The sequence below is a fragment of the Dreissena polymorpha genome, chromosome 3 (genome assembly GCF_020536995.1).
Source record: "Dreissena polymorpha isolate Duluth1 chromosome 3, UMN_Dpol_1.0, whole genome shotgun sequence".
Taxonomy (NCBI): Eukaryota; Metazoa; Mollusca; class Bivalvia; order Myida; family Dreissenidae; genus Dreissena; species Dreissena polymorpha.
In genome coordinates this window covers 96,298,771-96,321,713 of record NC_068357.1, presented here as the reverse complement: position 1 = coordinate 96,321,713, position 22,943 = coordinate 96,298,771, and the positions used below count along the sequence as shown (strand labels likewise).

Sequence of the window (22,943 nt, the reverse complement as noted above, 5' to 3'; positions counted from 1 at the left end):
AAATAGTTCACACATGCAAAGTGTTCTTTCAACACAACCAAATCACACTTATAGTCGCGTCTTGCGAAAATAGGTATTAATGCGTATGCGGCCGGCGTAACTCAAACACGGCCTGCGCTATTTCGCAGTGATTGTTGTTTGGTCAAAAACGTGCATGAAGAAGTCCGGATTTCCGCAGTGATTTGGCCAATGCTGTGGGTGATTTCTCTGAAATCAATAATTAAAATATTCTGATTCATTCATTCGGGTCTACAGGCGTGAAATTTCCCCATCATTTAATTGTTTGTTGATAAAGGTTATTTAATGTGAAAAGCTTGGTAAGAAAGCTACGCCGAACAACCGAACTAGCATTCATTAATTTGATCAAAATATGCACACAGCAGAATGATTGTGTTTCTTACATGGCTTTTAGAAGAACAGACCATGCAGGCGAGCAGTGAACAATATAATAAGGTTTAGTTGCCCTAACCCTCTATACCCTTGGTATGACTTGTGAGTGTTGAACTAATGTGCTACAGCATCACTTAAATACGAACATACGATAATCAAGTATCCCCGCATAATGACATATAGAATATGGGTAGATACCGCTTGGCAAACTTGAGCCTGGGATAGTCGGTTATACCCGCTTTGTGAAATTAGGAATATAACAGGTTTGATATAGCATTAACAGTACGTACTTGGGGGTTATAGGAAATACCCGCTATATGACTATCCTGTATATAACTGAATGACGTCAAAAATACAACTGATGTGATACGGCATTACTTATACGAGCATAGGGTAGTAAGGTATAACTCGCCTCCTACAAAAATGACCTGATGCGATTTGCTTTGAGTGGCTATGTGCCCATTGTGTATTTTCCATACACCCTGAGAAATTTCCATACACCCCGAGTAATCGGTTGAGATATGATAGATACACAGTTAGCAACTGATTTTGTATAGGATATACACCCTCAGTTCCCTTTTCGAGCTTCTCTCTCATACACCATCAGTTACAAACAGTGTAACTAATACGGTATTACTTATACCAGCATGGGGTAGTAGTATATACCGCTATATAACTCGCTAGTATAGTACAGGCTTGATACGGCATTACTTATATACGACCATGGGGTAGTAGTATATACCGCTATATAACTCGCTAGTATAGTTCAGGCTTGATACGAGCATTGGGTAGTAGGATATATCCGGTATATAGCTCGCTAGTATAGTACTGGCTTGATACGGCATTACTTATATAGGAGCATGGGGTAGTAGGATATACCCGCTATATAACTCGCTAGTATAGTACTGGCTTGGTACGGCATTACTTATATACGAGCATGGGGTAGTAGGATATATCCGGTACATGACTCGCTAGTATAGTACTGGCTTGATACGGCATTACTTATATACGAGCATGGGTAGTAGGATATACCCGGTATATAACTCGCTAGTATAGTACTGGCTTGATACGGCATTACTTATATACGAGCATGGGGTAGTAGGATATACCCGGTATATGACTCGTTGGTAAAGTACCGGCTTGATACGGCATTACTTATATACGAGCATTGGGTAGTAGGATATACCCGCTATGACTCTCTAGCAAGTACCGGTTTGATACGGCATTACTTATATACGACCATGGGGTAGTAGGATATACCCGGTATATAACTCGCTAGTATAGTACTTGCTTGATACGGCATTACTTATATACGAGCATGGGGTAGTAGGATATACCCGCTATATAACTCGCTAGTATAGTACCGGTTTGATACGGCATTACTTATATACCAGCATGGGGTAGTAGGATATACCCGGTATATAACTCGCTAGTATAGCACTGGCTTGATACGGCATTACTTATATAAAGGCATGGGGTAGTAGGATATACCAGGTATATGACTCGCTAGTATAGTCCTGGGTTGATACGGCATTACTTACATACGAGCATGGGGTAGTAGTATATACCCGCCATGACTCGCTAGTATAGTACTGGCTTGATACGGCATTACTAATATACGAGCATGGGGTAGTAGGATATACCCGGTATATGACTCGTTAATATAGGTCTGGCTTGATACGGCATTACTTATATACGACCATTGGGTAGTAGGGTATACCCGGTATATGACTCGCTAGTATAGTACTGGCTTGATACGGCATTACTTATACACGAGCATGGGTAGTAGTATATACCCGCTATGACTCGCTAGTATAGTACTGGCTTGATACGGCATTACTTATACCGGGTATACGAGCATGGGGTAGTAGGATATATCCGGTATATGACTCGCTAGTATAGTACTGGCTTGATACGGCATTACTTATATACGAGCATGGGGTAGTAGGATATACCCGTTATATAACTCGCTAGTATAGTACCGGCTTGATACGGCATTACTTGTATACCAGCATGGGGTAGTAGGTTATACCCGGTATATAACTCGCTAGTATAGTACTGGCTTGAAACGGCATTACTTATATACGAGCATGGGGTAGTAGGATATACCCGCTATATAACTCGCTAGTTTAGTACCGGCTTGATACGGCATAACTTATATACCAGCATGGGGTAGTAGGATATACCCGGTACATAACTCGCTAGTATAGAACTGGCTTGATACGGCATTACTTATATAAAGGCATGGGGTAGTAGGATATACCCGGTATATGACTCGCTAGTATAGTACTGGCTTGATACGGCATTACTTATATACGAGCATGGGGTAGTAGGGTATACCCGGTATATGACTCGCTAGTATAGTAATGGCTTGGTACGGCATAACTTACATACGAGCATGGGGTAGTAGTATATACCCGCTATGACTCGCTAGTATAGTACCGGCTTGATACTGCATTACTAATATACGAGCATGGGGTAGTAGGATATATCCGGTATATGACTCGCTAGTATAGTTCTGGCTTGATACGGCATTACTTATACGAGCATGGGGTAGTTGGATATACCGGTATAAGACTCGTTTACGAGCATGGGGTAGTAGGATATACCCGGTACATAACTCGCTAGTATAGTACTGGCTTGATACGGCATTACTTATATACGAACATGGGGTAGTAGGGTATACCCGGTATATGACTCGCTAGTATAGTACTGGCTTGGTACGGCATTACCTATATATAAGCATGGGGTAGTAGTATAACCCGCTATGACTCGCTAGTATAGTACCGGCTTGATACGGCATTACTAATATACGAGCATGGGGTAGTAGGATATATCCGGTATATGACTCGCTAGTATAGTACTGGCTTGATACGGCATTACTTATACGAGCATGGGGTAGTTGGATATACCGGTATAAGACTCGTTTACCAGCATGGGGTAGTAGGATATACCCGGTACATAACTCGCTAGTATAGTACTGGCTTGATACGGCATTACTTATATACGAACATGGGGTAGTAGGGTATACCCGGTATATGACTCGCTAGTATAGTACTGGCTTGGTACGGCATTACCTATATATAAGCATGGCGTAGTAGTATATACCCGCTATGACTCGCTAGTATAGTACCGGCTTGATACGGCATTACTAATGTACGAGCATGGGGTAGTAGGATATATCCGGTATATGACTCGCTAGTATAGTACTGGCTTGATACGGCATTACTTATATACGAGCATGGGGTAGTAGGATATACCCGCTATATAACTCGCTAGTATAGTACTGGCTTGATACGGCATTACTTATACACGAGCATGGGTAGTAGGATATATCCGATACATGACTCGCTAGTATAGTACTGGCTTGATACGGCATTACTTATATACGAGCATGGGGTAGTAGTATATACAATGGCAGCCTGTTTGTAAAACATGCATGCCCCCCATATGGGCTGTCAGTTGTAGTGGCAGCCATTGTGTGAATACGTTTTTTGTCACTGTGACCTTTGACCTAGTGACCTGAAAATCAATAGGGGTCATCTGCCAGTCATGATCAATGTTCCTATGAAGTTTCATGATCCTTAGTTTCATGATCCTAGGCCTAAGCATTCTTGAGTTACCATCTTGAAACCATTTTATTATTTGGAGTAACTGTGACCTTGACCTAGTAACCTGAAAATCAAGATGGGTCATCTGCCAGTCATGATCAATGTACCAATGAAGTTTCATGATCATAGGCCTAAGCGTTCTCAAGTTATCATCCGGAAACCGGTATAAAAATGTATTAATAATGCTACTGGTATTTCATTTCTGTGTATTTTAGTCTTGTATACAAAATGTATAGTTTCTATTAAGTGCATTATTCCAATTTACTATTCATGACACTAACTTCTACGTTATAAACAACTACTTTCAGATCATTTGCTGTTATTTGTAACTGAACGAGCAAAGAAAAAAAATCTTACGTTTTGAATAACTAATAAATCCTTCCAACAATAAGCATTTTTCCTTGTGACTTGACTTTCACTGGGAATCAAACCCAGATCTCCTACTTACTTAGTAAGTCGGCATGTTTTCTTTACACCATGAAAGCGATAAGTTGAAGGAAAAAGCTTATCATTATGTACACAAAATATATTTAACAGATACAATTTTTAGAAGTCTTTTTCCTACAAGTCTGTATTAACCATTTGACCCCCATGGCATGGCCAGTTTTATGATGACACAATTGTGTTTAGTTTTACTACATTTACACGATGCTATGCTGAATACCAAATATCTATGCAGTCAGATTCATAGATAATTTTCCACTTTATACATATAAGGAAAACAAGATACTACAAAGCAGGGTTAATTAAATTTGGACTTGCTCACATTTTGGCAAAATGACAATTTTCCAAAACAATCAAATTATAGAACAAGAGCCCTAAGGTGCTCGACTGTGACCAGAAGGAACTAAACTATTCTGAGAGGGTGTAGTTTAGAATAATAAATTTACTTGATGAAAAATAGGTAATTTGTAGGCAAATAATCATTTATAAACTTGACTTTGCTTATCATTACAGCAAATGTTTTGACAAACTTTAAACAAGATGTGTTTGTGAAACAGAATGTCCCCCTATATGACGTTTGACCTTGTAGGATGACCTTGACCCTTCACCAATCAAAATGTGCAGCTCCATGAGATACAAATGCATTTCAAATATAAAATTGCTAGCTTCAATATTGCAAAAGTATTAATAAAATTAGCGATTTGGGCGACATATATTTGACCTCTGACCTTGAAGGATGACCTTGACCTTTCACCACTCATAATGTGCAGCTCCATGAGATACACATGCATGCCAAATATCAAGTTGCTATCTTCAATATTGCAAAAGTACTCATAAAATGAGCGATTTTGGCCACATATATTTGACATCTGACCTTGACCTTTCACCACTCAAATTGTGCAGCTCCATGAGATACACATGCATGCCAAATATCAAGTTGCTATCTTGAATATTGAAATACTGCAAAAGTGTACATTAAATGAGCGATTTTGACCCATATATTTGACCTTGAAGGATGACCTCGACCTTTCACCACTCAAAATGTGCAGCTCCATGAGAAACATATGCATGCCAAATATCAAGTTCCTATCTTCAATATTGCAAAAGTTATTGCAAATGTTAAAGTTGGCGCAAACCAACCAACAGACCAACAAACAGACAGGGCAAAAACAATATGTCCCCCACTACTATAGTGGGGGACATAAAAAAGGAACACAATTTCAAAAGCAACTTCCAGTGTTTACAAGCTTTTTTTAATTTGACATTTTGACCCACTTTTAAACGTTATGTGATCCAGTTTCAAAGTCAGCTGAGATTACATTGGGCCAAATGCTCTTATCATCTTTCATGAAAAATGCACATAAAAAGGGCCAATTGTGTGTTAACAAGGTTCTACTCTAGCAATTTAAGAAAAACTATCATGTCCACTGGCAGCCATGTTAGTCTACAAACCGGAACCAGTTCAGAACTCGACAACTGAGCTATCATTGGAATAAATATTCTGACCAAAATTTATGGAGATATGGCTAAAAATGTCACTTCTAGAGAATTTACGAGGTTTCATTATAGCCATATAAAGACAATTGCCTCGCGCTCTAGTGGATATGTTTTTTGAATAGACATAAAAATTCTGAAACTGGACTGAGCCATCATTTGAACAAATATTCGACCAAAATGCATAAAGATTGGAAAAAAACAGTGACTTCACTAGTGTTCAAAAGGTTTCACTATAGCTATATAAGGAAAACTGCCCAGCCCTGTTACATACGGTCATTTATGAAGTTCCACAACTGTTGTCGTACGTTAAACAGTTTTCTAGATAGTAATTTCCCACTATTTTTTCCATCAGTGCAGCTTATGATCAACAGTTAACTAGTCACTTCCACTTTAAACCTGTCCACTGTAAACACAAGGTCTACTGTTTTGACCTTTTTATACTCTTTATTTCTTATTGCTTTTGAAATATCATCTTATATATAATGTTATAATGTTCGCATGTATCTCCAATTATATTCTACAACACCAGTTCAATACATTGAGCTGTACACTATAAATGTAGAGATTAAAATATGATAACATTTCTCATCTCTTCTTCTTGTCAATCACTCAAATGGAAACACTGGCCCCTGTGGTACACATTCTTTTTGATCAGCATGTTTTGTCTGCCAAACTGAAAAAAATATTAATCACAAATAAACATTTTAAAGAGAAGTGTAATGCCCCCACACTAATCTTTAGTTTCAAAACAATTGTAATGTCCAAACAAAATGAAACTAAAATACCAAAGTGTGCAAGTTCAAATGCTTTTTACTTTGAGCTAATAGAGAGAGTTATACAGACAACAAGACATTTGCACATGGTGAAAACTTGTGTTATTTGGATAAGGCATTACCATGATATAGTCTGAGCAGGTATTTTTTCCATCAGTGCAGCTTATGATCAACAGTTAACTAGTCACTTCCACTTTAAACCTGTCCACTGTAAACACAAGGTCTACTTAAACAAAAACACCAAAGTGTGCAAGTTCAAATGCTTTTTACTTTGAGCAAATAGAGAGAGTTATACAGACAACAAGACATTTGCACATGGTGAATACTTGTGTTATTTGGATAAGGCATTACCATGATATAGTCTGAGCAGGTAGTAGGACGCAATGCATGCCTCTCCAACCGCTCAACTATTGTGACTGCTAGATGATGATTTCAGCTGAGGAGCTGAACAAAAATGAGCAAGGACCATAGTTCTGCAAAATTTGGGCTCATACATAATTTATTCCTTTAAGATGCCAATGTTTCCAATGTTGACTAGAAATGGCGCGGCAGAGGCCGACGCATATCCCCACGCCGCATGTTTGACCCAGGGGCGCCCCAGGGTTGGTAATGGGGCCATGCATAGTTGAGATTGACCGTATTGTCACAAGAGAAGTTCAGTATCAATTAGAAGTGAATCGGTGTATAAATGAAGAAATTATAGTAAAAGGCAATTTTGGGTGGGCGTGGCCTATGTGGGCGGGGCACCCCAGGGTTGGTAATGGGGCCATACATAGTTGAGATTGACCGTATTGTCATAAAAAAGGTTCAGTATCAATTTGAAGTAAATGGGTGAAGAACTTTTAAAGTTATCGAAGGATCCAGAAAAGTGTCAGACTGACAGACACAGAGCGCAAACCGTAAGTCCCTCTCCTTTTTCAAGGGTAGGAAACTAACAAGTTTTGATGATAATGTAAAAATAATGGTCAAAACAAGAAACTGATTGAAATACAAAGTTAGGTCGACCAAAGGGTGTTCTCATTATGTTATATGCACAAACAGGGATTTCAGATATTTAAGGGGTCAGGACCATGGATAATTAATAAACCCTCATGTCAATTTCATGTGAATTGCCAGCATTTAATTCTTACGACGTATTCATCTACCATTACTAACATCAAGAGTGTCTTGGTTTGGGTCAAGCTTTCGTATATTGTTTGGAGGCATAGTGTAATAGCTGTGATATTTTAGGAATAAAATGAACCTAAACACAAAACTGAAGCAAATTTGCACCTTTCTAGGTATCTTTTGACCTTTGACCTTGAAGGATGACCTTGACCTTTCACCACTCAAAATGTGCAGCTCCATGAGATACACATGCATGCCAAATATGAAGTTGCTTCCTTCAATATTGCAAAAGTTATGGCAAAATATTTAAGTTGGACCAAACAAACCAACAGACAGACCAACAGACAGGGCAAAAACAATATGTCCCCCACTATAGTTCATTCCAACGTTCACGGACACTGGAACCCCGGGGAGAGTAGAAAAGCTCCACTATATATATTTCATATATAATAGTCGAGCTAAAAACCCCATTTTACTATGATTCAAGGGCCATAACTCAGGGGTGTCTGGGTCTATTTGGCCCATTATCTCACTTGACCTAGATGTTATTGCCTTACACATTTTCACGAAGTTTGGTAAGGATCTGATGACAATTGCTTGACTTATTGAGCGGAAAATAATCCAGACCGACTGACAGAAGGACTTACTAACTTACAGACGGACGGATGGACTAACAAACTAAAGGACGGAGCGATTTTAATATGCCCCCAAAATCGCTGGTTCAGGGGCACAAAAATGATATTGTATAAAATGTATTGTATTTCTTAAACTGTATGAACTGTTATATGTAATTTCCTTTTAACATTATCATTACATCTTCTCACGCTAGATTGGAAGGCTCTGAACTGTTATATACAGACAGATCAATCCCTAGTTTATCTTCCAGGGATCAGAAGATGTCTTGAAGGCATTATGAACTGTTCCATCATTTACGATACTGTATGAAATAAATGACAAAGTTATGGTCCAGACAAACTTCAGGTTTAAAACACAATAAGTGACCCCATGACCTAGTTTCTGACCCGGCATGATCCATATTCAAACTTGACCTATACATCATCTATATACAACTTGTGACCAAGTTTGGGTGAAGATCTGATGAAATTTTGGGACAGACCGACGGACTGACAAAGTGGTTCCTATATAGCCCCCATTACCAATGGTAATGGGGGTATAAAAAGATAGTATTACCAGCAGTTGGTTTCAATGGAAATTTCTTACCAGACAAGAGGTTTGATGCATATTGTTGTGAGGAGAAACTGGAAAATATCTGAAACAAAAATAATAATTTGAAGCGCTATATTGTTAAGTCAAATTTTAATATTTGATAATCATAATACTGCTAGCTGTCTGATAACAGAGGAGTCTTCACAACATAATGCGTTCACAGTTTTCCTATAATAAGCAAACATGACAAAATCAACATCACGAGTATTTATAATATATTCAGAGACAAAGATGATCCATCCATGTCTTTGGAAATAAACAAAGGGCATTTAACAATTATTTTGGCCTCATTTTAGCAATGTTGATAAATATAATGGGTCATAATGCTTGGTGTGTTACAAGTGAAACACCATCAAAACCAGTGCTCCAGCTTGGCATGAATGGAAGGGCGCAGCACCCTGCCATTCAAAGATTCCAACCTGTCCACCTTGGACACCCTTCATGCCCTTTGATGAAAATGCCGAGTTGGGAACAATTAATAGGGAGTTACAGTTGTAAGATCGTACGCGAATATCATTTGCCATTTAAAAGGAATCATGATGTTCAAACTTAACCTTTGACCTAGAAGTTGGCAAAGGGTTTGTTTTTAGTTGGTCGCATTTTATAATTTACAGAGCAAATTTTGCAAATCAGTGTGTGCTTAGAAGCCTTAGCTACGGAAAGAACCGCAACTCAATTTGCTAAGAACGATCACCACTGCCTGTCTGCGGCAGACTACAAATGATTCTGCTCTAGCAGTGAGTGTATATACCAGCTTGTAAGACGACATTGGCCAGACTAGTGTTTATCATTAAAGTCTGTACGTATTTGTACCATTTTTACCTCATCCAAGATATCATTGGGACAAATCTTCGGACAAAGTTTCATGATGATCAGACAATAAATGTGGCCTCTAGAGTGTTAACAAGGTTTTACTATATAGCCATAAAAGAAAAAATGCAGAGCCCACTGGCAGCCATGTTTTTCAACCAATCAGCATCATGTTTGAACTCGTCCAAGATATTATTGGGATGAATCTTCTGACCATTTTTCATGAACATCGGAAATAAAAGTGGCCTCTAAAGTGTTAACAAGACTTTACTATAGCCATATAATGAAAAAAAATGCCCCGCCCCCTGGAAGTCGTGTTTTCCAAGCAAATGTAACCATTTTCAAACTCTTTCAAGATATCATTGAGACCAATCTTCTGACCAAATTTCATGACGCTTTGACAATAAATGTGGCCTCTAAAGTGTTAACAAGGTTTTACTAAAGCCCTATAAGGAAAAATGCCTCGCCCCCTGGTGGCCATGTTTTTATAGCAACCATACCCATTTTCGAACTCATTCAAGACATCATTGGGACAAATCTTCTGCCCAAGTTTCATGAAGATCAGACAATAAATGTGGCCTCTAGAATGTTAACAAGGTTTTACTATAGCCATAGAAGGAAAAATGCCCTGCCCCCTGGCAGCCATGTTTTTCAACCAATCAGCATCATTTTTAAACTCGTCCAAGATATTATTGGGATGAATCTTCTGACCATGTTTCATGAAGATCGGACAATAAATGTGGCCTTTAGAGTGTTAACAAGATTTTACTATAGCCATTTTTAGCCATATTAGGAAAAATGCCCCGCCCCTTGGCAGCCATGTTTTTCAAGCAAACATAACCATTTTCAAACTCATCCAAGATATCATTGAGACCAATCTTCTGACCAAATTTCACGAAGATTGGACAATGCGGCCTCTAGAGTGTTCACACGGTTTTACTAAAGCCATATATAACCATATATAACCATATAAGGAAAAATGCCCCGCCCCCTGGTGACCATGTTTTTAAAGCAACCAAAACCATTTTCAAACTCATCAAAGATATCATTGGAAAAATGTTCTGAGCACGTTTCATAAAAATCTGACAATAAATGTGGCCTCTAAAGTGATAACAAGGTTTACTATCGCCATATAAGGAAAATGCCCCACCTCATAAATGCCATGTTTTTCAACCAACCGGCGTCATTTTAAAACTTGTCAAAGATATTATTGGGTTGAATCTTAAGTAATATGCATATAATAATGGAAAAAGGGCCATTATTCTTACAAAATGCTTGATACAGTTGTCTGCTCTTCTTTATAGATTGGGGTCATGTTGGTAAATAAGTATGCAAAATATGAAAGCAATATGTCAAGGGACATTGAAAATATTTTAGGTGGTACGCCAACTTTAACATAGATTTATCAATAATATGAATATTCTAAATGGTAAAGGGACCATAATTATTACAAAATGCTTGATAGAGTTGTCTGCTCTTGTTTATAGGTTTGGGTCAGGTTGGTTAAGAAAAACGCAAAATATGAAAGCAATATGTCAAGGGACATTGAAATTATTTGGGGTTGTACACAAACTTAAACATTTGCTGCATTTTCTAAGTGGAAAAGGGGCCATACTTATTACAAAATGCTTGATAGAGTTGTCTGCTCTTGTTTATATGTTGGGGTCATGTTTGTTAAGAAGTATGCAAAATATGAAAGAAATATGCCAAGGGACATTGAAAATATTTGGGGTAGTACACAAACTTTTAACATTTGCATGCTCACACTAACGCCAATGCTAAGGCTAACGCCAACGTCGGGTGAGTAGAATTGCTCCACTACATAGATTTCATATATAATAGTCGAGCTAAAAAGGGTCTTTCTGTAAATCAAACAAATTACAAACTCAACAGGCCTTTTTTTAATATATATATATATATATATATATATATATATATATATATATATATATATATATATATATATATATATATATATTATATAAATATACCTGTTGTGACCATTGAGATCCTTATGAAATGTTCATAATTCACTAATAACTGTATGTAAAAAAAATAGTATTACCAGAAAATCGGGTTCAAAAGTTATTTCTTTCAAGACAGGATGGTTGTTGGGAAACGTCTTCCGACGAAACTGAAAAACATCTAAAACAAAAAAAAAGTGACTTCTTGTATAATTTGAAGCACTATTCATTTTAATACAATTGTGTTTTGACAGCCATAGTTCTGCTGAGCCTAAAAATTAAAAGTAGGTCAACAAAACACAAAATGAAATCCAATGATTGCATCACCAAATCTTCAACATTTCCAATTAATAAAATTAATATTTATAGACGGTTTGATACATGACACAACATCAGGGGTGTCAAATGTCCCAAATTTGAAATCCTAATGATAAAGTCTGGAGTCTGAGGCTGTAGGTCCCTTACAGGTAGAGCCCCCAAAGCCACAGTTTATTGTTCTTTTTATAGTCTTAGTTGCTATTTCTTGTGAGTTAAATGCAAAATATTATAAGCCAGACCACCAGTAACACTCTGTGTAATTGTCATTTTATATTAATGTTATAAAGAACATCGATAACAAGGGCTGTTTGAAAACATGCATGCCCCCCATATGGGCTGTCCGTTGTAGTGGCAGCCATTGTGTGAATACGTTTTTTGTCACTGTGACCTTGACCTTTGACCTGGTGACCTGAAAATCAATAGGGGTCATCTGCGAGTCATGATCAATGTACCTATGAAGTGTCATGATCCTAGGCAAAAGCATTCTTGAGTTATCATCCGGAAATTTTTTAACTGTTTCGGGTCACCGTGACCTTGACCTTTGACCTAGTGACCTGAAAATCAATATGGATCATCTGTGAGTCATGATAAATATACCCATGAAGTTTCATGATCCTAGGCGTAAGCGTTCTTGAGTTATCATCGGAAACCATTTAACTATTTCGGGTCACCGTGAATTTGACCTTTGACCTAGTGACCTCAAAATCAATACGGGTCATCTGCGAGTCATGATCAATCTACCCATGAAGTTTCATGATCCTAGGCATATGTGTTCTTGAGTTATCATCCGGAAACCATTTTACTATTTCGGGTCACCGTGACCTTAACCTTTGACCTACTGACCTCAAAATCAATATGGGGTCATCTGCGAGTCATGATCTATCTACCTATGAAGTTTCATGATCCTAGGCGTATGCCTTCTTGAGTTATCATCCGGAAACCATTTCACTATTTCGGGTCACGGTGACCTTGACCTAGTGACCTCAAAATCGATAGGGGTCATCTGCAAGTCATGATCAATCTACTTATGAAGTTTCATGATCCTAGGCATATGCGTTCTTGAGTTATCATCCGGAAACCATTTTACTATTTCGGGTCACCATGACCTTGACCTTTGACCTAGTGGCCTCAAAATCAATAGGGGTCATCTGCGAGTCATGATCTATCTTCCTATGAATTTTCATGATCCTAGGCCTAAGCATTCTTGAGTAATCATCCGGAAACCACCTGGTGGACGGACCGACAGACCGACCGACCGATATGTGCAAAGCAATTTACCCCCTCTTCTTCGAAGGGGGGCATAATAAATGTTAATCCACTAACCATACAGTAAAACAACTGTCCAAAAATATATCCAGATATGTCTTTTGCAAATGAAATAATATATGCACTTAGTTTGACAGCAGAAAATGGAAATTTAATGATGGCGGACATATGCTACATTTTGTAGTATGTAAGATTTCTGGAAAGTAGCCAAGAGGTTAGGTCAGTTACCTTTTACGTCCGTGTCAGCGGATAACCAATCAGACAATAGTAAAACAAGGGGAAAAATTGTCACAAAACCAGGTTTTCAATGTAGAAAAAGTCTGATAGAGGGAGACAACTCAAACTGAACTGATAGTTTATAATTAACACCCTTTGTTTCAAAATAAATAGATTTTAAGTTGTGGCGACCTTGACCTTTGAGATATTGACGTAATTCTAACGTGTGAAACAACGTCCCACGATGGCGAACAAATATGCCAAATGATTTTTAAGTCACACAATGAATGACATAGTTTTGGCCAGGACAAGCTCTTTTATGGCCATTTTTGACCTTTGAACTCATAGTGTGACCTTGACCTATGATATATCGACGGCATTCTTTTGAGCGACACCATCTAATGATGGTGAACAAATGTGCCAAATGATTTTAAATTCTCACCAAGAACCACAACGTTATGGCCCGGACAAGCTTGTTCCGCCCGCCCGCCAACCGACATTTGCCAATCTAATAACCCGTTTTTTTCTTTGGAAAACCTTGTTAAAAAGACCAGGAAAAATTCGTACTAAGCGCACATGCCCGGCATGCCAATGAAGCAATTACAATATTGTTCACACCCCCTTAAAATAAATCATCGGATTTACACTGATCTAAAATTCAATCCTGAATGGCTCAAATCGGGATTTCCAAATAATCCGGACAATTAAAACCCTTGCAACATGCATGGGTTGCTAAGTTACTAAATGTCCTACATATAACAAATTCAGAATTTTTGTACCATCCCACTCACATAAATAGCAATTGCAAGATGATGTTCATTACAAACCTGTTTGTTATCATTCTGCCCTTTTTGTACTTCCATAGTATTTCAAATTTTAATGTGATTAAAGTGCAAACACCTTATTATAGAAGGTATACCTAAGATCATATTGCTTGCCATGAGTAATAATCCAACAGATTGGCTTTGTTTGTATGCCAATAGATAGAGCTTGCACATTCTTTTTCAATGTGGTTATGGACAACTGTAAACATTACTTTATTTTTACATTATGTATTTTAAGGGGCCTTTGTATGTTTTGGTAAATTGACAAAATAAAACAAGAGCTGTCACCATAGGATGACTTATGCCCCCTATAAATGCTTGATAGAAGTTATGAGCTTTTTTCGAAACCTAAACACAGATTTTGAAACCTAAACGCGGACCCTAAGTTCAAGGTCTAAGGGGTCAAAATTTGTGTGCGTATGCGTCCATTTACACATGCATACCAAATATGAAGGTTATATCTCAAGGGACATAGAAGTTATGAGCATTTTTCAAAACCTAAACGCAGATTTTGAAACCTAAACGCGGACCCTAAGTTCAAGGTCAAGGTCACAGGGGTAAAAATTTGTGTTCGTATGGAAAGGCCTTGTTCATATGCACATGCATACCAAATATGAAGGTTATATCTCAAGGGACATAGAAGTTATGAGCATTTTTCGAAACCTAAACGCAAAGTGTGACGGAAAGACGGACCGACAGACGGACAGTCTGATAACTATATGGCCCCTTTTCTTCGAAAGGGGGCATAAATATTGTTTCAGACTCGCACATTTTTGTTGCAGTTATGATATTTGTGAGAAAACAGTTATACTTAACATTAACAACCTGAAAATGATAAATCGTTGCAAAGCAAAACAATTGAATAATTTGGAGTTCTGTTGTCGTTTTTTGTGACACTACGAGCTTTGCTTATAGAAACTGAAAGTATAAAATATTGTATGAGCATGGATGGCCGTCTTAGCGTTAGACTTTTACTCCTGAGGTCAGTGGTTCGAGCCCAGATGATGATTACTTTTTCTTTTAATTTTTTCTTATTTTTTAATTGAGCTTTTTAGATTTAATGTTTACATTTATAAATATAACGCATTTAATGACAAACTTCAATACATGCCAAAATCTGTTATAAGGTCCCTTAAATACCAAGATGAGTATCAAGGAACCTGAGTGAAACATTTTATTTTATTTCGGATATATACAGGACTGCTTATTGGAAACAAAAAGTTTGCTCGATTCTTTAATGACTTACAAAAGTGTTTATCAAATCAAGTAGGTTCGTTTATTCTTCGTCTGTTGTCCCATCTCGCCAACAGTCAACCAGCTTCCTCCAGGCTTGTCAGTTCCGGGCGAGTCTCTCCAGCTGCCCCCATTTTGGCCCATCTGCTTAGAATCTGCATCCAGGTCACGGTGCCAGGTGTTACTGTATTTGAAATCAAGTAGGTTTGATGCCATTAAATGTGATTTTAAACACCATAATGACAGACAAAATAACAGGTTTATTTCCATTCAATTAATAACAAGCAAATCCATTGAATTGATATCCCCCGCTAATTAGCTTCTGGACACAAAAGTGTTATATTTGACACTCAGGTAAAAAAGCATTTTTTTAGGTTCGAAGGGCCATAACTCCGTTATTAACAGATAGTGTACATTGCCATTTGGCAAGCATCATCCTCTTATCTATATATATACTCATACCAAGTTTAAATGAAATCCGCCAAAGCACTTCCAAGATATGGCTCCCAACACAAAAGTGCCGGACGGACAGAAAGACGGGCGGACAAGGCCAAAACAATATCCCTCCGTCTATTGCAGGGGGATAATAACATGAATGTAAATTAAAACCAGCACATATATGAATTTACTGCCTAGATGGGTGTATTAAATATAATTTAGGGCTGTACAATACTTACTGATATGTGAGAATATATTTACTTTTAGTAAATATAAATAAATGTAACAGTAATACTACACACTTGTGACTGTGAGTTTATACATCATTACATGTAACTAAACTGCCTTTTTAATTTTATAACAGTTTTTTTTATTCCTGCCATAGTATTAAGAAGTCACTTGCTCAATAACACATTTAAGCATGAGCTGTTTTTTTAATCTGCATACATAAGAAAACATCGAAAAAAACACAAGAGGAGCATGTATCCGAAAGTATATTACGTCCGAAATCAGGCAAGTTAAGCATGCGCGAAATTCACCAAAACATCGATTAAATATGGTTTAAACAGAATCATATGTAAAACGTGAATGATAAATAAAACTTTATCCAACAAAAGCATGCAGCTTTAACCAAAAAAACTACAAAAAGCAGCAATGTTGTTAAATAACTCAGCGAAGGCTAGCAAGAAGAGAATTTTCCAGGGGACACAACAAAAAAAGTAATGCAAACGGATTTAAATGGCTCATGCACGAAAGTTTATCATATAGCAACAACACATGATTTAGCTATAGATTGCGAAAGATTTTTTTTAACTATTACTCGAAGATTCCTTAACTAAATAAAATATCAATAAAAGTTAAAACTTTGAGTTTGACCTACTTAGCAATTCAATGGTCAAAACAACCTCGAAATATCTGTCTTCACACAACTAAGCACAAAACACAACACGTTTTGCATTGGGCAAGGCTTGCGATCAGTTTATTGACAACACAAATCCACGAATATTACATATTCGTATCATATAGCAATCAAGTACAATCGTAGTACAACCTTGACAGGACAATTTTCGAACTATAAATTATATAACAAATTATAACTATAATGTGCATACATCACTTTTAGTATTGTGTCCTTAATTGGTGTTTTCAAGGCCAGGGTAAAAACCAGAGATAAAAATTCATCAGAAGCCCTATGTAAAATAACTCTGGAAAACTGTACCTGAAAACAACCAATATTAACATGTAACTAAACATTATGTAACACAAACATAACATGTCATTTGAGCCATTTTACTACTAATGCGGTTCGAATTTAAAAAAGTAAAAGTTTACTGATCGAAGTCTAGCGTAGAACTGACCAAACAATCAACACCCCGTGCAAATTCCCGCCTGTGTCCACCTGAGTGACCATCACTCACGTGACAACCACACGCATGAACGAACCGCACATATACCTGTTTTGTGCGGTGCGTTATGTTTAGACATACGTTCTGTGCTATACTCCGTAACGCACAGAACTGAAAAGTCTTCACACAACTAAGCACAAAACACAACACGTTTTGCATTGGGCAAGGCTTGCGATAGAACAAAAACAAAGGTTAGTAAGGTTTTAAATTCGAACCGCAAATCAATTATAATTTCAATTGTCTAGTGATAAAAAGCTTTTTGTCTAGAGAATCATCAATGTACTCATCTTTAGCCCTATCAGACTTCCATCGACCATGTCGCTTCAAACATCTCTAAAACACGCCCTCGGCGTTAGCTAGTCTAAATTATTACATATATATAACCAATAACTGGTTTGAACAAAAATAATTTGATTCATCTGACCAATTTGCTAATTACATATTTGTTAATAAAACGCCATATTGGAAGTTGTAGTTGTACATTTTGCAATTATACTATCCGAACCATTCTTATACATGCCAGTATTATAATGGCGTACATTAATAACAAAATGATCAGATGTCAAATGTAGGTCATTACAATGAAACTCACTTAATTTGTTAATATTCATGATACATGTACATGCACAACCAAAAAATGATCAATCAATGAAAACAGAGGAATCTCCTTATATCAAACACAATGTTTGTATCATCTCTAATGAATGCACATGTACATGATACATCTTTCTTGTGAGATGGTTTGAAACACACACGCTCTGAAGCTTCTTATAATAGTTTGTTAAATCTTTCTTTGGATCATGTACACTATTAATAGAATGGATCCATTTAATACTGTAAAACACAGATGTAAAAAAAAACGTTATTAGATGTCCTCGACCCATCAATTGAGCCATGTACATTACTACTGATATATGTAAGGCTGGCATGGCGACTACATTTTCTTCACAGTATTTGAAATGTGCACATGAAGAATTCTTTTCTTCACCGTATTGTCTGCTCTTGATTGTTCTAAGTATTTACTCAGCCATTCTGTCCGCCATCTAATCTCTTCGAAGCCCATGCAAGCCCGAGCCCTCTAATCGCTCCTTCAGAGTACCTCTCAAAACATTTCCTGTCAAACATATGTACTATACATCAATAACTGTATTGTGATATGCATCTTAACGCTATCTTATTTAATGATAATCTAGTGTTACCAAAACAACCTGGAATCATACAGTCTCTACCAAACTTTTTGCAATATTTCACAATGTGTCCGTATGACAAACCAACATTAGCCAATAAGGCGAACTGCCCCTTTTTGGAACAACAAGGATGCATTTTGCTTTCTCCGATATCATCTTATTGATACAGATTGATACCAACCTAGTTTCTGAACTAACCAGTTTACATTGTTTCCCCATATTGAACTAAGGCAACCACTGCCTCTTTTCATTGAATCCAGTATCCACACTACATATTTAAATCTAAAGCTATTTCTTTTGACTACCATTCAATAATATAGATTTTACATTTTATTGTCTGAATACACTTTGATGTACGAATTTTGCAAAGCATTTAAAACATTTCATATAACATAACATCCGGGGACCATAGCATACTCTCTGCTCTCTTCATGGAGCATCTCTGCTCACTTCCGGGAGCAATCTACTGGGCTCTATGTCCACTTCCGGGGACCATAGCCTACAAATTCTGCTCACTTCCGGGAGCAATCTACTGGGCTCTATGTCCACTTCCAGGGACCATAGCAAACTCTTTCTGCTAACTTCCTGGAGCAATAACATACCTTTTCTAGCCGTATGCAAGGCATTTTCTTGATCATAAGAAATTTTACTTACGTCATATTGAACGACGGAATACTTATCCGGTTTATCTTGAAAACCAACTTCCGGTGGCTTAATGTATTGACTTCATATTAAATCACAATATGCATTACCTGTTTCGTTTATAAAAACACTGGCAGTGTACCTTCTTGATTTTAACAGTGTAATATAGTAATCACTTCCAGGAATAACTTTTCTCTTTTCGTCAATAATCTGTTCACTTCCGGGAACAGGTTGCTCTTTTTATTAAGATCATGTACATTCCAATTTTCTCATTTTCGGGTCTCAAAGACCACGAGTACATACATTTACTCTCTTCGTCATTGGAATAAAACAAATTGAAAATAAATTTGCTTTTTTATTTTTATGAAAATCGTTAGCTTGACAGTCATTTCGCCTATATCTACATTAAAGCTACAACTTTCTATAAAACCTCCATAAACCATAACTTGTGGTACTTGCATCAGCAAATATATTACACAAAAACAACTGATTGTGTTTGAAATCTTTTCCACCGTTGATTAACTGCCTAGTGCTTTCTTTCCATAATCTAAGTTTGGAAATAGCTTTCAACGTTACAATAACGGGAGCTTTCCAACTAGCTCTGGTATTTATGCAATTGTATATATGCATTGTTATCACAAACTTTATTTACAATCACACTCTGAAAGGAAATTATCTGCCCTACAAGACTTGCTATTAATTTATCTTTTGGTACTACTTTTTCTTTCGTTTGATAAATTAGATAGATCATCGAATCAATACTTTTTTCTAGCCTAGCTACTCAATTTTTAATTATGAAAAACTGCATTTTATGCATATCGATCACATGCCCGAGCCATTCTACTCTCTGAGAAGGAATCAAAATACTGTTTCTTCAGCCAGTTAACATCCAAACTCGTCTAGTCACTAGCATATAATGTTTTTTCATATTCTACACTGTGATGTATGCCATCATCACAAAAGCAAATAACTATTTTAAGTCAATTTGACGTAAGAATGCTAGTACACCTCATTTTAGTTTTAACGAGTTTTAGTAAATATATGATCGGCTGTTATCGTGCCAAATATAAGCTTATAACAACACTGCCTGCTATTCTCTTGATAGCTCAAACCACACCGTTCGTGAATGTATCAATATCATGATACGCTCCTCTAATATCGAAAGTAGAACAAATAAATAAATATATGATCGGCCGTTATCGTGCCAAATATAAGCTTATAACAACCTAACACTGCCTGCTATTCTCTTGATAGCTCAAACCATACCGTTCGTGAATGTATCAATATCATGATACGCCCCTCTAATATCGAAAGTAGAACAAATAAATAAATAATAATTTTAAATATATCGAGGCCTCCCATTCTTATTAAATACGACTATAAACGTATTAACGGGCGTATTAACAACATGATAAATGTCACGTGGGTTTTCAGTCTACTAACCGACAAACTTCCGGTAACAATATATATATAATTTTTTTTTCTATGATTTTTTCCTTTTTGATAAATTTCTATTCTATGATCCTTTTGATCAATTGCTCCTTTTATCTCTTTCTGTACGTTACCGTTTTCCGACGGAAAATGAAACATAACCGCAATTTACTACATATAAAATGTAACAACCATCCGTAGCCTGCTACAGTTTGGCTACATGGGCTTTCGTTCTTTTTACCGGCGAGCTTCTAGCATCAATTTCTATACTATGATCCTTTTGATCCAGTTTTATAATAAGATCCTTTTGATACATTGAGACAGATCTTTTTGTACGTTACCGTTTTCCGACGGAAAAAACAACAACTTATAACCGCCATTTACTACATCGAAAATGTACTTACTATCAGTAGTCTCCTGCTACTTAACCGCGTGGGCCTTCCTTCAACTTACCGGCGAACTATACATGGATCCTTTTGATCACGTTCGACTTTAGGAACTTTCTGTACGTTACGTTTTCCGACGAACACGAAACTACCCATTTTCTGATAACGGGGTTCTATACATAATTAACTTAACTTATTGGTCGAGCTGTTTGCTGAACATCCAGCTGCTCCTCTCCGATGACCCGGTTCGCCACATGCGAAACATAGTCCTGTGCGTCTCAATGGTAATTGAGTTTTAGCCCCTTGTGTTGCGATGTTAGATGAAGCTTCCGGCTTCTGATATGACCCGTCAAGAGCGCCGCGTGGCGTTATGTTTCCGCCTTTTTATATGCCATCGCCTCTACCTTGTATTTTTCTGCAAATAACGTTACGTCATCAGACTCGCAAAACATTTACACATATACATATAGAATGTATACAACACCACAAAGAATAGCAATTTATTCACCAGTAAGTTCGAAAGCTTTTGTCGTGTTCTACCATTAATGACCTGTGAATTTTCGGTCACGTGCCATCAATATTTTTATTTGAAAATTGATCGGATTCTCTTGTGCTGAAATTGTTACTTGAAATATACATCGTTTCAACTCTGTTACTACTTCGTAACACTCGATACTATGCTCGAGATTCAGTATAACGGATTTAACAGATTTACGTTTCTTTTAGCACTTATCTTTTCTATGATGCGTTCCAAATCTTGCAGCATGGACACCCTGTGTTCTGCTAAGGTCGACAACACGATGTAGGATTTGTACACGAAGACAAGTTTACTGATCGAAGTCTAGCGTAGAACTGACCAAACAATCAACACCCCGTGCAAATTCCCGCCTGTGTCCACCTGAGTGACCATCACTCACGTGACAACCACACGCATGAACGAACCGCACATATACCTGTTTTGTGCGGTGCGTTATGTTTAGACATACGTTCTGTGCTATACTCCGTAACGCACAGAACTGAAAATTATCTTCATGTCAACAATACAATTGTTGAGTTAATGTTGACGTTATAATGATCATACTATCCATATTCTCTACCTATAATATTCATCATATTAAAATATCCAATAAATGTAGAATCTTTCTTTTCACGCTAACAATTCAAGATGGCTTACATTGTAAGTTACAATCGGTTTTGCTTGGGCATGCGCATTGCAAGCCTATTTGGTTTGGTCCCGCCTTTTTCTCCATATATGGTCATTTGAGCTTGTGGACGGCCGTGGACCATCCACCTACAGATTGGGTACGCGAACAATTAAAAATGAGCATTTTATATCTAGAAACATCCTTGTTACCAGAAAACATCTCGTTTTGAAATTTTGGCTTTTGCTATAAGAATCATTGATTTTTTATTGGGTGACTTTATTTTACGAAATACTTTACGAAATTTCCGTTGATTTTTGAGTATTTATGTTAATTTAAGCCAAATATAACGTGATTGGATATTGAGAAATGCACAGAAATACTTGCAATTCAAAGTCATATATAGACAATGTACACATGCAATCAAATAAAGTTATCAGAGCGTTATAGTTTAGAAAAAAAAACAATTTCCAGAACTCATTTTTTCCATGTGTTGACCACAGGCGCTCGATGACAATGACTCAATCATTCGACTATCCGTTGTGACTTTTTTTTAAATGCAGCTGCAGCCGTGATTTTTATAAACCTGTTTATTATAATGCATACACATACTAAATCAATAAAAATCTTC

The 22,943-nt window shown here is 37.1% G+C and overlaps 1 long non-coding RNA gene across 3 annotated transcripts; it reads right to left on the bottom strand.

Annotated features, from left to right (window-relative positions):
- Positions 1-4,486: 4,486 nt before the first annotated feature.
- On the bottom strand, positions 4,487-22,199 carry LOC127875426 (uncharacterized). Of its 3 annotated transcripts, XR_008047407.1 has the most exons (5): positions 15,694-22,199; positions 11,925-12,004; positions 9,044-9,092; positions 6,838-6,923; positions 4,487-6,615 (listed from the first exon to the last, which is right to left on the bottom strand). It is a non-coding gene; the product is annotated as an uncharacterized LOC127875426 (long non-coding RNA). The 3 variants fall into 3 exon arrangements; XR_008047406.1 differs by lacking the exon at positions 6,838-6,923; XR_008047408.1 differs by lacking the exon at positions 6,838-6,923 and having other exon boundaries at positions 4,487-6,345.
- Between the last annotated feature and the right edge of the window lie 744 nt (positions 22,200-22,943).